Source organism: Falco cherrug, chromosome 13 (assembly GCF_023634085.1).
Source record: "Falco cherrug isolate bFalChe1 chromosome 13, bFalChe1.pri, whole genome shotgun sequence".
Classification (NCBI taxonomy): domain Eukaryota; kingdom Metazoa; phylum Chordata; class Aves; order Falconiformes; family Falconidae; genus Falco; species Falco cherrug.
The window spans coordinates 34,018,639-34,036,649 of record NC_073709.1 but is presented as its reverse complement, the minus strand read 5'-3'; the positions used below and the strand labels follow the sequence as shown (position 1 = coordinate 34,036,649).

The following is an 18,011-nucleotide window of genomic DNA, read 5'->3' as shown; positions in this document are numbered from 1 at the left end:
TTCTCAAAATTAAATTTAGCTGATGAAAGTAAAATAATTGGAAAACGGACAGGTACAGTAGGATACTCCCTTCCCCTCCTAAATATAGAAGCAGACAGAATGCATACCACTGCATGCGTGTGAAAGCTTGAGTTAGTAGCTATTTTCCATACGTAGCACAGCTGACCATTTGCTTCCGAATATTAACGTGATAGGGCAGAATTTCTTTGTGTGTAACTGGGGATGACACATAAGGAAGAAGGAAGAAAGGAGAAGAGGGAGCGTAGACAAGCAGTGTGTCTCCAGACTGCTGCAGGTGTACCAGCTGCGTGGGCTTCGGGAAAAGTGTGGCAGTGTATTGATTTTTTTTTTTCTTTAGATGGGCAGATTTAGAAAAGTTGCTTCCTGGAGAGTTTGTGTATTCCAGATTACCTAGGCTAAGGGAACGCGTAGTCCCTGGGATTGTTGATTTACTTTTCCTCTTTTTTTTTCTCTCATTTTTTTTCTCCACCCCCCGCCCTCCCCCCATTATTAAAGTTTAATTCTATTATCTTCAGAATGCAAATTCAACACTTCCATTAAATTCAGGTATATGAAGATCTCTGAGACTGATGTAAATTTTGGGTCACTATTTGCTTGTCACCTTCATTTTTACAATCCTCTTATTCAGTCTAGACTCGATTGTCTTTTAATGCTCGTTTTCTAAAACAGATGGAGAACTGGGTGAAAACTTGTGAGTCAATTCTCATGAACTTTGGAGATGTTCAGCGATGAACCAGATCTTGCTTTGAGCTAAATTCAGACCAGATTTTAAGAAAAATAAAATAATAGCTAATGCTGTCTGTCATTACAGGGATGATTACATTACTTAGAATGACTGGCAGCAAAATCTAAAACACGTCATTTTGTACTAGTTAGGCAACCTACATACTGATAATCTGGATATTGCCAGGTGGCTTCTAAATTCATTCTGACTTAGAGATGCTATAGATTTCAGTGATATGTAAAGTGTTTAAGGTGGAAAAAGGGATGAAGATACAATATTACCCTTTGTGCTAGGCTGACCCTGTCCAGCAGCTATGCACCCACAGGGTTGCTTGCTCACTTCACTCCCCTTCCCATTCCTGCAGGATGTGGGAGAGAATAGGAAGATCAAAAGTGAGGAACTCATTGGTCTCGATAATACAGCTTAATAGGTGAAGGAAAGAGGGAAAACCCCAAGAATTATTGCAAAGACAAGCATTCAGCACCTACCGGGCACCTATTGTCAAGGACAACATTAAGAAGCAGATATTTATGTAGTGCCCATCTCTAACTTTTGTGTCTCTTCAAGAATCCCCCTGTTGTGTCAGGGAAACACACACAAGATTTCTAAACCCAGGGAGCAGTAAAAACACCCTTGTATGCTTTGGTTTTAGATTGTGTTTCTGTGTACCTCTGTAGCTTATTTTAGAGAGGATTTCAGATGTGCCCATTTAGAACATTTAGTCCTCCTCAACAAATCATGCTCTGATTCACTTCATGATGAAATCACTTTTAATTACCATTTCAGTTTGAAACAGTAACTCTCTTTCTGCTCTGCTGTACGATAGCTGGAAGAAAGATTGAGGCTTTCACATTCCAATCAGCTCAAAACTCCATGAAACCCTGGTTAAGTTATGTGCATGTGTACCACACGGATGCATGGCTTTCATATTCTGGGTTTGTAACTAGGAATTAGCTCAATATCCAGCATGACTTTACAGAAGACCATTATCTGAAAAAATAAAGGGAAATTGAAATAATCCACATAGTTTACAGTTCAGCACTGGACTGATTTTTATTGAATTGCATACAGTCTACGAACTATACGAGTTTAAGTGATAAAGAGTAAGTATAAATTAAAACAGTAAATTAAAGATGGCTGATGAGTGCAGCGTTTTGATGTTTTTGTTGTGTAAAGCTGGTAAATTATTGCTATAAAGGTATGAGAAATGCAGAGATTTTCACACAGTAACTGATGTATTCTGTTTTTCTGGTGAACACTTAGGCATTTAATAGTCTTTTTCTTTAGCTATTCACAAGAAACCCAAAAGAAATACTAGAAATCTCATTTCCTAGTTTCATGAACACTGGGAATGAAGAGTAGCTTCTACGATACAATAATAAAGTCTCCTTGCTATCAGTTGAAAGCAAGATTCCTACTAAGTTACTGCTTTCTCTTCAGACCTGTGTGTTGACTTAGTGGTAAAGTTCCACTTAAAATACTCCTTGGCATAATATGGCCCATGTGTGTGAGAGACAACGCACCCAAGCACATGTTTGTTTGAACCATTTCCAGTGGATGTAAGAAAGGAATGGTGTGGGTTCAGTTTGGGCTAGATTGAGCAAACATGATTAAAATTGATGAAATTAGAACTGGGGTTAGTAGATCTAATTACTGGTAAAATATTTGCTTAAAAAAAGAAGGATTGTACTGTGGGAAAATTTATCAAATGTAAGCCGTAAGGGAGATGCAAGGGTGGAACTCAAATTTGTCCAATAGTTGTAATTGTGCTGTAGCTGGGTATCAGGGCTGTACCTGTGTGCACACCTACTGTGCTTATTAATTCCCTGGGTGGTCCAGGATCTCACTGATGTGGCTACCTAGGTGTGACAATCAACTGGTTTGAGACCATGGATTGACTTGAGACAAAGTGAGTTCTGAATGGTAACCACCTTCTCAACAAAGTATTTGACTATCTGCTACAACAGCTTTTCAGGCAGGAATTTCAGAAAGTCCTGGAGGTTCCCCCAGGCAGCTCCTGCTGTGTCTGGATAGTTTTAGGTGTCGAAGTGTGCTGATGTTAATCAGCATTAGAGCTGAGTGGAGAACCTGGCCATACTAGAGAGTCTAGGTGGTTTCTGCTGCAGAACAGATCAAACTGGACAGAGATAAGACACTTGTAAATCATCAGTAGAAACTGTTCTTGCACATGCAGAAATGGTCATGTCTTTTGCACATATCCAAGGTAGACAGGAGAAGCTTTGTGCGTAAGGTAGGATAGTAAATAGTGACGCATCATGCATGGGGCAGCCAAGTACAACGAGTCCGGCTGAGTATAAGAAACAGCTGAAGGGAAGTTTCCCTCAGTTCATCTGGTCACTGTTGGAAGAACATTTGTGAATGAGTCTTATTGTTGGACGGAGAGCAACAGACCCTTCCTACTCAAGAGATTTGATTGTCCACGTGAGTATTACCCTGTGCAAAATTCTCAGTGAGGTAGGGTTTCTTTTTAAGCAGTCTGTGATTACCTATGTGACAATACTGATAAATATTGCATCATAATCCATCACAATGAAGTGAGAGTTTTTTGCTAAGATACTGAATGTTATACAGCCGTGGAGATATTTACTCATGATAGTATTGACTGCCTGACTAACTGCTGCTTAGCATCAGTGGGTGAATAGTCAATATTTGCTGATTCCCCAGGGCCCCAATGGCTATTCTGAAACCAAATCACATAATAGAATTTTCTGAATAGAAGTTAAATTATTTCATTCTGAAAACCTTATTCCACCATGCTTCAGGTTTTCTAGCGAGGAACAGGGTTTGTTATTAGCAGCTAAAGCCCTCAGAGAATGGTGATTAGTCTTTGAATGCTAATCGCCTTCAAAATGTGGGTGATAGATAGCTGGTGAAACTGTGACAAGGTGTGTTTGTTATTGGAGTCATTCTGCAAACAAAACCAAAAAGGCGTTAGAAAGATGTTCAACAACAGAGAGTGGAGAGGGGATGGTAGAGCCGAAAGAGTACAAATCCAGAACAGACCCATGCATTCACAAAACTAATCAAACAAGTTGAACTAAATTCTTCGATAAGCTGTAATGCTAGCTTCATGGGTAGGAAAATAGATAATGATGGCTTATTCATAGACATTAATTTGATTGAGTTACTATTAATGACACCTGAGGGGGAGGTTTTTATTACTGGAGTAAAAACGATAATCAGGAAGTACCGAGTGAGGAAAATTGGAGAGGAAGTGTCAAATTGCACTAAAAATGGCTTATCCTGTTGCCAAATGACTGGTACCTCAGAGACAAATCATGTTCAGTGCTTGCCAGTTTCTCAAAGCTGAAACTGTTATTAGCCATATGAACTCACTTTGGGCAGAAAAATAGGAGCAATAATTGGGAACTAGTTAGGAATATTTCGGTCAATGTCTACAGATCGATGATGTAATCCATGATGAGGATACTGAGGATGAGAAATGCTCGTGTTAAAGGAAAATGATGTGGCTAGACAGCAAACGAAAGCAAGCTCAATATCTTGTTTCCCTGGCCAACAGTTCAAAAATGAGCCATTTTGAACCAAGCCGTGCTTCACCTAGTTCACTGCTGGCTTACGTAAGGTAGGAAGTTCAGCTGAACATAACTAGCTTCACGAGCACACTGCTAACACATTAGCACTCTTCAGGGCACAGCAGGGATCTAAAAGAAAAAAAACAACCAACTTGAGTCACACCCCCCCTCAGTCCAGTTTTTCATGGGCTCACACAGCGTCATGTGCATGAACCCCTATGCTTTACTGAGTCTGTGTTCAAATGGGTACTGGAATCCCATCTCTTTTGGGGATGGGAGCTGGAGGAGCAGGTCAGAAGGTTCTCCAGCAGCAACTCTTCAAGGAAAATATTCTGTATCTACAGATCTAAATAATTTGCAGCCAGCCTTCCTGGATCATTGATGTTGGTTTTTCAAGGTTTCAAAATCATGACAAACTTCCCTGAAATGAAAGAAAACAAGCTTGCAACATTTCAATAGACTAAAAGAAACTATACTTGGTAGTTCTTGGTATATCCATCTGGCACCAGTCTTAGACAAAATAGTGCTAGACAGTATATCTTCACAGAAATATCTGTTACTATTTAATCTAAATCTTAATGGCAATAGAATTAAGCTTTGTTAAGACATTGCATTAATATGACACAACTTTCTCATTAGGAATAAAAGTGACAGAAGATCAAAATGTAAGGATGAAAAATAGCTAAGCAGTGTGTCTCAAACCTGAATTGTAAACAAGAAGAAATGAGCCCTGTCTGAAATCTTTCCTGTTTCTTTGTCTTTTTCTAGGGTTGGCTTAACAAGAAGGTGTGTAGCACTGGTGAAGTTTAAAGTGATGCAAGTATTGGGAATATGGCAGCTGCTGAAAGAGAGAAGACAGCTGATGTGGAATGACCTGAATCGGTTTGGTATACTGAAAAGGGCAAAGAAAACTGCCTGTCAGTGAGAAGTTCTTCCTGTGGAGGTAATGACAAGTAACGATGGAGAATTCTCTTCTGGCTGGTGATGTTGGAAAAGTCTCGAAACTCCTGTGGATGATCACTCAGATGTAAAATGTGCGTAATGTGACCATAGGACTTTGTCTGTATACACAGGGAATTATCAAACATCTGGGGTAGTGAAGGTACCTCATCTGTACATTGGTTACATATGCTCCCCAACGGACTAGAGTGTAAATGAATGACCCAGCCAAGTCCAGACCTCAAAACCACTTGGCTGACTTACTGCATTTGGCTGTGCCACTACGGTGCCATTAGAAGGTCTCTACACTCTCCTCCTCTGGGAGGTATAGGTACAACACATGGCAAATGGTATACCAACAGAGTCCACACTGTATGGGTCTTCAGGCAGGCAGGTATAAGAATAACAGCGTCAGGGGCTGTGAGCTGAAGCTGACAAATTCAAGGGTGAAATAAAACATATGAAGAGGGAGGATAATTAACTTTTCCCTTGGCATGACAAGCATGGTGGTTGTCTGTCCACCTTCAGGGCCTTTAAAAATGAAGCATGGGTTTCCTTCTGAGAGTGCACATGCTAGTCCGAGCAGGAACATTTCAACAGTGTCCCATGGCTTACTTTATGCATGAAGCCAGTCATAGATCACAGCAGTCCCTCCTGGCATCGTGGTCTGGGTTAGCAACCTCACAGTAAAAGACTTAAGAAAGAAGAAAAAAATAATTAAGTCATTGTACTGTTGTATTGACTCACATGACAACAGAGTTGAGATCAAACACACCTTTGTGAGTCTCCCAGTAAGCAAAGTAAGCTGCAGCATATCAGAAAGCATTCAAAATGCTCTACATGTGAAAGAGTCTGGCTTTTGATTAGCCTCAGAAATTTCATCAGTGGCAAATTATCAAAAGATAAAACAGTACAGCAAGAGAACTTGCATAATTTACATTCTTTGAATCGGTTCAGTTTAGAAGGTTAATATACAATACATGGAGACCCCACAGGCATAGCGTCCTATCACAGAGCATTATCAAATGCCAGACATGACAGCCCATGAGATGAAGGTCAAGAATTTATCATCCTTTCATTAAATAATCAGAATGGAAATCAAAGAACAATAAAAGGGGAGAAATTCAGCAGCTGTAAGGGCAGCAAGATTAAAACTAGCTCTTTTGGAAGGATTGCTCAAAGTTCTCTAGATTTTAACAGTAAATGGCAAGCTTGTGTGTTTTGTTGAGGTTGAAAACCCTAAGCTACTTTCTCCAGTGTGATGACCTTTCCATTGTATTTTTCCTTTGAGAAAATTGATAATAGGAAAATAAGAGGGAAGATAATCTTGCCCTGATGTTCTCTGTCCATTCACTGTCTTCCTAGATGCTCAAGATTCTGTTTTCAAACAACAACAAAAAAATGCCCTTCTTTCATTTGAAAACTTGTGAGCTATTTAGCTTTAAATCACAGGAGATACAGCAACTTCAATGATTCCAGTAGTTTGTACTGTGTGAATAATTATGTTTTTCCTACGAGAAAGTGAAATTATTACTTGGTTTAATATATTGCTCCTTAATTCAAGGAGAGGTTTTCCTTTTAAAGCTTTGTTGCAAAGAATGAATTTTTCGTTTACTCTTCCTTTCCCCCACCTGTCCTTCTCTCCTTCCTTTTTATTGTGTCATTAAGAGAGCTAGATATATTTTGGCTGCTACGGGCTCAGACACTAAGATACAACAAAAAGAGGAGGTATCTTCATGTTTGAATTATATGGTGGCCAAAATAAACACATGAATTTCACCTGCCTGTAGACTTTCAGCGATGCTTACAGATGAAATAAATACTAAATCCCTGTTCTTACTGGGGAAGTCAGGAAGTGTCCATTTTTCATGTAAGCTGCTCTGTGTTTGATTATGGCATTAAATTGATAGTGCGACTGTTCCTAAAATAAAGGCAGAGTCCTAGCAATTCTGGCAACAAATCCAGTCTCCTAATAATGTAATGATTTTATATATTCTTCTTATGATAGGCTTTGATTCTATTTAAAGGAAAATAATATATTCCTCTTTTCTTTTGCACAGCGACAGAGGAAGTCGGGAGTAACAAAACGTTCTATTAACTGAAGTAATGGAGCAGCACTTTCTGCTAAACTTGTGCAACTCTTTGGAAACACTATGTGCTGCTTGTTCACTTTCAGCCTCTTTCGTAATCATTTTAGCAAGTCAAGTAAGGTCCCTTCCTTCTTTAAAGATGTTTCCCTGCATCACAGTCTTGAAGCCTCACTTGCTGCTAATTGCAGTGATTGCAAATATGTTGACACTAAAGCTTGGTGAATGCTGAAAAAAAAATCTGCAAATATTTATTTGACTTAGTAATCACATTTGCTTGGCAGTGTTCACACCCATTGGAGATTTTCTTTCACTAGCGAGCTCTTAATGGCATGAATGGTTGCAAAGCAATGTATTTTGAATAAATACTGCAAATTTCTCGAAAGCAGATTTCAAAATCAAAATGGTAAATATTACTGCCATAAAACTGGTCCTTAAGCAGACTGTTGGACCTAGTGAAGCTGGTGTGCTGTCCTGTAAGGGAAATGACTGTGAGCTTTCAACAACACGTATGAGAGATCAGTGAAATTGCCAGTTTACACCAGCAAAAAGCTTGACTGCTAAGCCATATCCATAGAGCCATCTGGGCATCATTACTTGAGATGTGCACAGTTTGTCCTTGGGGAAATGAGGGATTTAAATGCCAAAATAAATGTACTGTGCTACAGTTTAATATATACACTGAACTGTTTTACCATTCTCATCTATCTTTCCTTTTGGAAACTGCAGAGCCCTGAAGTGATCAGTTTATTATGGTGAACCTTGGTGAAAAATAGTGCTCAAAGGATTCCTGTTGCTTTGTGTCTTCCAAAAGTCCTCTAATGTTTTCCTTGCAGGAGTTTTGCTGTCAGCCCTACATACTTGAGAATGTAACAGTAAGAAAGTATGCTAACGAGGTGGAAAGGGAAGAAAGATGCAGGTGGGGAACAGGAAAGAAAGGAAATAACCCTCATTTCTAAAGAACCTTTGTTTTAAAGAGGAAGTGGAATAATTGGGTTTGTAATTTTTGACAGGCAAATTTCAAATTTGTACATGTGTATCATGAAAGGTTGGTAAATTAACTTAGAATATTATAAAATTGTGAAGCCTACTTTTTTAACTGCTTTTTTTTAAACACACCTAGTCTCCATTATTTTAAATTTAAAATATCACCAGCATCATTACCCATTAAGGCTAAGCATGGGAAGAAGGCTAAGCATGGGAAATAAAATGATTTTTTTCTTCCAATTAATCTTTAATATATATATTGCAATGTTAGGGGGAAAACAGAATATTAGTTTTCTGCAGCATTTCATCTTGCACTGCTCTTTAGGCTCAATTTATTGAATCCTACTTTGATGAAGTTACGTTAAAAAAATCAAATGATAAAAATGTGCTGATACTCAACCTTACAGAAATTGTATTTCAAGCTTAAAGAAAGCAGTTTTCTCTTTCATATAGGTGCAAAATGTAAAATATTTACAAAGCTCTAGAAAGAATTTAAGGTGGAAGAAGAAGTTACATTCCTTTGAAAAATAAAACGGTTGCCACGTAATTTATCCTTTAGATGCTTTCCCTTCCTTTGCCTTGGTCCCTGCTATTTAAAGTTTCCATGTGTTGTCAGACAAAAACCCTAGATCAGTTGTCAGTGTATACAGCTTTCTCCAAAGTATTATTAGAAGAAACCACATCACCTGCAATGTTTGCAAGCAATTTAGTGTTGCTGTATCTGTATTCGGTGTCTTAAAAAAATGCAGTTAATTGTTTTAATTGTTTATTTAGCAGTAACTGATTAAACATTCAGGCATATCACCATAATTAAGCTAGTTCTGCTCTGAACTTGATACATATCAGCTCAGATGTGAGGTCTAATCACTGGTAGTTGTAAGCACTAGTTGCACCTGGTGGAAGAAATGGATGAACATCTTACAGATGCTTGAAGCTCGGGAGGGGGAGTTTAGCAGGCTTGCAGAAAAAGATCACCCCGGCGTTAGATGATGTGAGCAACAGCATGTACTTCCTGTACAGAGCTCTCAAACAAAGCATGTTTTCTTCTTTTTTTTCATCTTTTAGTGATGTACAAAATTCTAGTAAGAGACTCTTTGTCCCGAAGATCATGCCTTTGAAGTATGCAAGACAGGCAAAGTGTGGCAGAAGGGAAGAACTGTTATAACTAATTTACAGGAAACTGAAGCTCAAAGATGTTAACTTTTCCCAAGATCAGACAGAAGGCTGGAACTGTGAATCAAGGTATGGACCTTAAGGGCAAGATGTTCCTTCTGGATTTGTTTCCTTAAATATTGGAAAGAAAATGTTTTGTGATCTCCAGATTTGACAGAGCAGGGATAGTTCTCCCTCTGCAAATCTCCATGGAAACTCACGATGCAGGTTGAAACGGAGACTGCAAAGCAAAAGGAGTGCAGCTCTGGGCTGTTTAACTGTAGCAAAGAATTTTCTGCATGGCAACATCTCCTTAAAAGTGGATTAGAACCGTGAATAAAGGAAGCGTCTTTGTCAAGGACTAAGGCCAGAACTTTCATTGCTAGTAAAATGTTGTAGCAGCATGGCACCTCTGTTGTAGGGTTATCAGATTTTAAAGGCTGAAAAGTAAGACAAGTCCAGAAGAAAAATCACTGTAAGAGAAAAGCAGATTTTCTTACTGCCCTCGCAGGGTAGAGCTGCAATTGCATATGCCTAATTTAGTCTGTATTTTTCTGGATGCCCAGAAACCAGAAAAAGCAGAGGAGGTCTTGACTGATAGACTTTTCAAATGGGTACAGCGTTTGCTGTATAGAATGAAGGTTTTGACTTAGAAGGATTGTCTGGCAAACCTTCTTCAACTTTCTTCTGGAGATCTGGGGCATAAAGGACAGACTCAACCTGTTCTGGGTACAATGCCACAAAGGAGAAATTTTGTACTTTTCTTATGTCTAGGATTGCAAGGTGGTATTAGGCATTGTGGTCCTTTTTATGCAAAGGCAAATTTCTCAGAGACTGATATTGCTTCTGTCTGTCCATACACATCTTAATGTAAATCGTAATGTACAGGTCCTAAGAAATATAGAATTGGCCTTTATATGCTTTACAATGAGTTTGGAAATTTAATTTGTTTTGAGTTGATGGTGTTTTTTCATCGTTAGACCAAAATCCATATATATATATGTAGTTTATACATATAAGCTACATTATTAATTTTCATTGTTAGGCTCTTACCCTTATATTCTAACCATAACATAATGGCTGATAAAGTTTTCCTTTAATTAGTACATTTGGATCTAATGTTTTGTAGCTCATTTAAGACATGGATTTGTTATTTGCTTATGTTTATTTTCTTTCTATAAACTTAGAGTTATGTTTCTTTTAGTGAGAAACAATGTTAATTGTAAATGCTACTTTGCTCTTTTGTATTTTAAGTTGTGCCTGAGTGCTCAGAGTAGCAGGTCTGAATTTCACTCAAAGATACAGCTGATATTTGTGCAGTGGTCCTGATTCTGCAGTTATCTCTGTTAAGTGCTTAATATTCCTGCATTTAAAATTCATACCTGCAAGTGTTGTTTTTTGAAGGAATGGGGTCTTTGTACATGCCAAAGCATGTGCAAAATGATAATGAACATATAATCACTCTAAGACACTTAGAAATCACTCTCGTTGCAGGAAACTACTTAAAAACATTTTAAGTCCTATATAAATTACCCTGAATTAATGAGACTTTCACTGAAGTAGAACTAACATCCTTACTAATGCTAAACGGAATCATGATTGTTAGTCTAATACATTGAATAAGAAATCTGCCCATTATAGTTTAAGAATATGGGACAGGCAAGTCTCTTGATAATATGTTTCACAAGCAGAGGAGCTCTGCAAAAACCCCTTAGTGGACTGTCGGCGCTGGGAGTGTGCCCTGTGCAGTGATGATGTTGTGTCCCGGCACAGGCGTGGTGCCGCTGTGCCCAGCTAACCCACCAGTTAGGCTTAAATGGGGCATCACTCCCTGCAGGCTTTGAGGCATGACCTACTGAGGCAAGCTCCTTTGAATTTTAAAGGAGTAGGCGAAAGTCTGGCTTTCTTGTTTTAGGCACGCAGACTGTGCAGTCAGGGGAAGAACCCTCCTACAGAGAGCAAGTGAGAGCAGGAGCTAAATGCAAGCGGTCTGAAATTCCTGTTTGGAAAAACTCGTCTCTCTCCATCGCTATCTGGTGAGCCCAGGGAGAGCAGGTCCCGAGCTGGGCAGCTGAAAGGGTATAGTAAAAAAGCTCTGTTGAATCCCTTGGCTAAGGCTGGAATTTCCATTGAAACATCCCAGTAAGAGAACAAAATCTTGCAAGCAACTTTACTAGTTCAAGTGAACCCCTAAGTTTTATTACAGCTGGAAGCTACCAGGCTTCTGGCTTTGGACAAGAAATGCCTCCAAGCTGCTGTGTTCCTGTTAGGGTCCTCCTGGACTACGAGGGGGACAAAACTCGCTCCGTCTGCTCTCCGTTAGGAGATGGCCAATGGTTCTGTGCTTGCCTTTGTATAGAACAGCTTGAAATTTGACCTTTGACCTCTTATACAGGAAAGGTTGATGGAAGAAGTCAAGAAGTTGAAATTTTAGGGTGGAAATTGTAATTCTGCTTTTCTTGGGAATGCTTGGGAACGGCATTACTAAGTGAGAAATAGGGTCAAGAAAAAGCAGAACCTTGACTCTCTTTAATGGGCAAACTTGTGGACATCTGCCAGAAGAAGTGCTTTCCAGCCTGTATATAAACTTTCTCCTGTCTCCTCTCACTGGTCTTCCTATCTCTTGAGACTTGTTATTCTATGGTTCCTCATTTCCAACAAGGACGACTCCATCAGAAGCAGCTTCTTCTTTTACTCCATGGACTTCACAACCCCCCTGTCTCCCCCCCCCCCCCCTCCCTTTTTTCTTTATAGATGGGTTAAGTTGTTTTTGTCTAGCACTGCAGCTGTTGGTATTTCTCTTTATGGGAAACCTTTGGCTTTTTTTCTGTCTCATGTTGTTTTTGTGGTAACTTGCCCAGAGTGGGAGTTGAAACAAATTCATTTTCCTGAAATGTAGCTATGGGAGGGCTGCACCAGAAGATGAGAGAGAATATGAAAGGATCTCCATTACTGTGTTTATAGCTACCTGTCGCTATTGATCATTAACTAATCTTGCTAGAAGTATGGCTTCAATTTTCTTTTTTCAATGTGGATTAAGCAGTGTTGCCAACACACATTTTTCTCTATCAGACATTACAGTAAGTATGTGGCATGCAAAAGTTTGGAAGCCCTCACCTCAGATTGCTCTTTAAAAAGGACTTTTTAATGACTCGGAGATTTCGTGCTTAGTGGCATTGAAAAATTAGAATTTAACACTTGCAGCTGACTTAAAAGGCTGCAAAAAGGATATAAAATGGACAGAAGAATTCAGCCGTTTGAAAGAAAAAAGGGTGGTGGGGAAAGGGGGATATTTGCTTTTGAAAAGGCTTGAATTGCAGCTCCTATTTAGCATACAATGCATTGTTAAAGAAACTCCCCCACCACCCCTCAACCACAGAAGAAACCACCTTGTCTCTACCTGGCCAGGGCAGCACTGATGGCAAGGCAGCTGGGTATCCTCTGAGGTCAGCAATACCCCAGGCTTGCTACCAGCCTGCGCTAAGCACCTGCACAGACTGAAGGAAAACAGGTGAAAATTAATTCTGAAGAAACCGGCAGGTGCCTGGAGAGACTGAGATTTAGAAGTGGAGCTGTAGTGATCGGTATAAAATGTCTAAAAGCAAAGGGCAACATCTTAAAATCAGTGGGAGGAATAGTGTGTGTCCATGTTTTGCCAGGCATAGCGGTGGAATTTTCTGTTCTCTGACTGCCTTTTCTGGTTCGGATCCATGGCACACTTATTTCTAATGTTTTTAAGGCCAGAGCTTAGTGCTCCATCTAGAAAAAATAGGCAATAAATGACCAGAGGTGGCAAAATGCCTGTGATCTTGTTGCTTAGGCATACAGCGGTCCCCAGTGCAGCAAGGCTGGCATCTGGCTGTCTCCCTGGGGGAGGGAGAGCAGGGCTGTGGATGGGGTCGCAGGAGGGTGCCACCTGCTATCCCCCTTCTGCACATCCCTTTGGCTGGCTGGGTCTCCATCCCACTCCTTTCCCCCCGTGCCTCCTCGTGCTGTAAGAGTAGTCCCTTGGCATAAGGCAGGTTCCTCATCTGTCTTCTACAGCTACAAGGCTGCACCCCCATGGGGTGATGATGCTGCCTGGGCACGTTAGACGTCACTCGGTCTCCTTTGAACTAGCAGATGCACTGCAGGACTGCTACAGGGGACCACTGCTGGAGTATGATTTGTGGGAGTTCAGTGGCCTCCTGTGTAGGGCTGTCCACCACAACCCTCATGGGAACTGGAGGATGTTACTAGGACGTGATTTATCACTGGGAGGGAGAGCTGAGCCCTCAGGTGCTAGGGTGTTTGTAGCCAGTTGGTTTGCATTGATTTATCAAGATTTTAGCAAGTGAGTTACTCTGGTGGTATGCTATTACGAAGCTGAGTTATGACACATAAAATTCTGTAAGAAACATGGGAAGGAAAAGTTATTTCATCCGAGGGGAAGCGGTGTGGGAGGGACTTCATTCAAGAGCTGTGGGAGCAAAAGGTTGCAGCGCTGACACCTCTTGCCATCAGATGTCTGCCTTGCAGCAGGCTGCAGACGGTGCAGCTGTCTCCGTTTTTATGGTGCCACAGTTCAAGTGTGAAGCTCACAGTAAATCCTTGGTCCTTCCTCCTTTTCCCCCTGCAGTTAGGGGCTTCTGTCATCAGTTTCTGTGGGATCACTGACTTGTGGAGCTGTGAGGCTGTGTGGGGAGAGGCTTTAAGGTGTCAGGTATGTGTGCAGGAGGCATACCTCACCTTTCAGGGGTTCCAGGAGAAAGAGCTGTCCTGTCTGCTCTGCCCTCTCAGTAAATAAAATAAACTGAAATCAAGAACTTCGGTGACACTGGTATCCTCCCAATGAAATGTGAATTACTTAGTGAATAATACTAAATGCTACTTCAGTATTAGCATTTCAAGATGATGCATATTCTCCACTCTAGAAACAGCTGGTTAACTCGGGTCTGTCATTCCTGCATGTTCCTCAGCTGGTATTTAGGTACGATGTACATATGCAGCACCTGTGGTCCAGCTGAGAGATGTCAGGTTCCAAATCAAATGCCCCAAACAGCTGTAAACTATCCTGAGTTTGAGGCATGCTTCTTTTAGGTCTTTCGGATTTCTTTTAGTTGTTTTTTGTTTTAGGTTTTAGGTTTGGTTGATTTTGTTGAACAGCAATAAAGTAATGCTCCAACTGCCTTCTGAAAAACAAGAATTAATGTATAGAGTATGAAGAAGTCTTAGCAATCTTTCAGAGTTATGTCAGTGCAGGGCAGCATATGTAAGAAAAATGCAAGTGAAAAATTAGTGAATATGCAAAGGAACATTAAACCTGCCCTCACAAAAAAATAATGTTATATGTCAAAAAAATCCGAGAAATTGTGCAACTTGCTAGTAAAAACCTAAAGCTACTAGAGACAAAACAAATAACAAACAAATAACATCAAAGCGTTGGAAGTTATAGTAAATGCACAGGTTATTTCAAAAGGAGAGGTCCACCTGTAAATTTGGGATCGGCAGTTTCATATTACAAGAACGAATGAGGGAGGCAAGAGTGGCATGAGATCAAAGGGCACTTACAGGCTGTACTGAACGTACGATGGAGAGACAGGCAGGACAGAAAGCAGGATCAAAGGACAGTAATGATAAAGAAGGTCTGCTTGCCATCTCCTGTAAAGAAATGAGGTGAGTCAGCACAAGTTCAGAGAGTATTAAAAGAAGAAATATAAAAGGAGAGCACATTAGAAGCAAGCTACATGCATTTCCTGACCATCAGGGGATGAAATAAAAATGGGATGTGGGCGACATCCATGCACAAGTTTGTTGAGTGCAGGTGCCTTTAGCTTTTGAACTATGGATTAAAAAGCCTTTAGGGGAGTAGTCTGAAAGAAGCTGAAGCAGCCAGCACATTAAATGATGGTCTCATTACGGGGCTTGGTGGAGCCTTTTCAAGAGTGCTTTGAGTTCAGTTTGTTCCTAGCTAACGCCCTGCTGTCGGTAAATAGAAATGGTGCATGTGCTTATTTTTTGTTCTTTTGTTTTCCTCCGGGGCAATGACAGAAATATTATTACTCTTGTCTACTTCTGGAAAGTAAAGCCAATTCTGGTAAGTCTATTGATTAGCTGGGCATGTACCATCGAACAAGTAGTGAAAAGAGGTTTCAAACTGTACTTGGGAAATGCACTTAATTAAGGATATCAAATACTCAATTAGAATACTTAGCAAAATGCTCGGTATAATATTTAGCACTTAATATTTGTCATCTGTTGGAGGACTTCATGTATAGTATATGTAGTACCCTTGTAGTGCCGTTCCTGCTGTTTATCAGAGGCCTGTTTGTGCCTGAGTCAGTGAGTGGCATGTGTAGGGTTATGCCACAAATCCAGCCGAGAGCTGGGAACGTAACTCACGCCCGAGACTTGAAAGAGAGGAGGGAAATGAGCCATTTCCAACAATTCATGATAGTACATCATATGTAGTCTAGAAGGAGCATTGTTACAGGGGACCATTACCGACTACCTCTAGAATGTGGATCTAAACCAACATAATTCTTCTCCAAAACACATATTTCAGTGTCTTTACTCCTCTCTCCATCACAAGCCCTACAATCGGTATAGCACGTGGTCGGTATGGCACGGCAGGAGAGTGGAAACTTCTCAAGAAATTCATTGCACCATTCCTTGAAATAAAATGTGTGTTTTCCATTGCTTTGGGAGATTGATGGGAGAGGTGCTCCTGCAACCAGCCTCCGTGTGCAGAAACCAACGTGCAGGGTTTTCCCTTTCCAGTATGTGCGTACCAGGAACCTGCACGGAGCACTCAGTAACAGCAAGATGAGGCACTTGCATTGCAGGGTGCTGGGCCAGCTCCTCAGCTGGGGCCAGTCCATGTAGCTAAGGATCTTCTGTCTCTCTCTCTCTCTCTCTCTCGTATTAAATTCCACTAATCTGTTGAAATGAGCGAAGCTAATTCCTTGTCAAGCTGTTAGTTGAATAGGTGCGGTTAATCAAGGAGTGCTTTTTTCAGAGTCCCGCTCCTTTGTGCTGCCATTTCCCTGTGTATGCCGCGAGGAATTTTTCTGATATGATGAATATAATAACTGAACCTTATGTCTTCATTGCTTTCTGCTCAATTTATTGTAGCTGGCTTGCTTTTTTCGGTACTACCCCAGATTTTCTCTTGCTCTTTTTTTTGCCTTGTTGCATATACTATGGAATGAAAACAGTTTGAACTAGACCTAGAAATACAGAACTTCCTCAGCAGTTATTTTGTTCTCTTACCTCCCCAAATTTTAATGCAATTGGGCTCACTGCTTTTTATCCCTGATCAGTATTCTAGTGCTCTTACATCTCATTTTCTTTATCTGCTTAAAGTAGTTCCTGATTTCCTGATTTTACTGTGGTTTACCATAGAAATTTCTGCAACTATTTTAGTGAACATTTTCTGTTGAAGTAGTTAGAAAAGTATTTTACTACCTCTTTCCATAGTCTTGAGAGAAATTTCCTCTTCTCTCGTGTTTTCTATATCAAGCTTAATATTGTATCCCTATTGTCCACAGTTTCCTATACTTAGAATTTTTGGTAGAGGTTGAAAGTGCCCGGACTTCCAGATTACACAGAAATATTTTTATTTAACGATTCAGATTTATAAAAGCACATGCTAAAATGAAGCAATTTTTAGTCCTTTACAAATTTAATTTACTTTTCTGTTTCTGTTGAATGATGTCCTCCAGTTTGTTGATCAAGTTGCGTGGTGATTCTTGAAAGATAGGGATCTGCCTAATGCACCTTGCTTGTTTATGGTTCTACTTTTTTTCAGTGAAAGGAAACTCACCGAATTAAAAGTTGTAGTTTGGATGGAAATTTAAGATCTCAAATTTTTAGCTCACTTTTAGCACTGTCAGGCATGGCAGTAATGAGAATGAAGACTTAAAGACTTGGAATTTTTTTAGTCACTGTAAATGTGACAAAAGATACACAATTTTATATATTTCATGCAATATATAGATTTAACATATAGTAATGCTATAGCATATATAAAACTTTTTGAAGAAGGAGTTATATCCCCTTTTACATGCAAGTGCCATATGGTGCAGTCTCATATATTGCTATGCCAAAATGATTGCTTTCCAGAAATTATATTATGAACTGGCAATAAAAACAGTCCTTGCCAAGCCATGTGTGGTGGCATTACAAGAGGATAAATGAGCTTCAGTAGAAAAAGTGAAACAACTCATTCCAGTTGTGTGCGAATAATTGCAATTAGATTTATAATATACCCTAAATCCACGGCAGTTTTAAAGTTTTTCTGATGTAAAGGGTGTTTGTAATTCATCTGCAGTCTCCTGTGTGTCCATCAGCACTGGCTGGCAGCCCTGGGTTTTCCTGCTTGTGGCTCACTACTCAAGCTCTCATGGTGCTGCATGTCTATGCGGACAGAAACAGCTGAAGGTTAGGAGGTGTGTTCCACATCACAGAGCATGAATAGAGGAAAGGATATTTGGACTTCTTGTGTTCAGATCATCAGACAATATACACCGTCTTTCTTAAATTATAACCTTCCTTGCTTTCTGACAC

At 40.1% G+C, this 18,011-nt stretch overlaps 1 long non-coding RNA gene across 1 annotated transcript in view; it reads left to right on the top strand.

Annotated features, from left to right (window-relative positions):
• Nucleotides 1-18,011, top strand: part of LOC114017200 (uncharacterized) — a 203,452-nt gene that overhangs the window by 90,983 nt on the left and 94,458 nt on the right. The window contains exons 3-4 of the long non-coding RNA XR_003562101.2: nt 5,068-5,242; nt 9,378-9,554. This is a non-coding gene — a long non-coding RNA (uncharacterized LOC114017200). The remainder of the gene's footprint in view (nt 1-5,067; nt 5,243-9,377; nt 9,555-18,011) is intronic.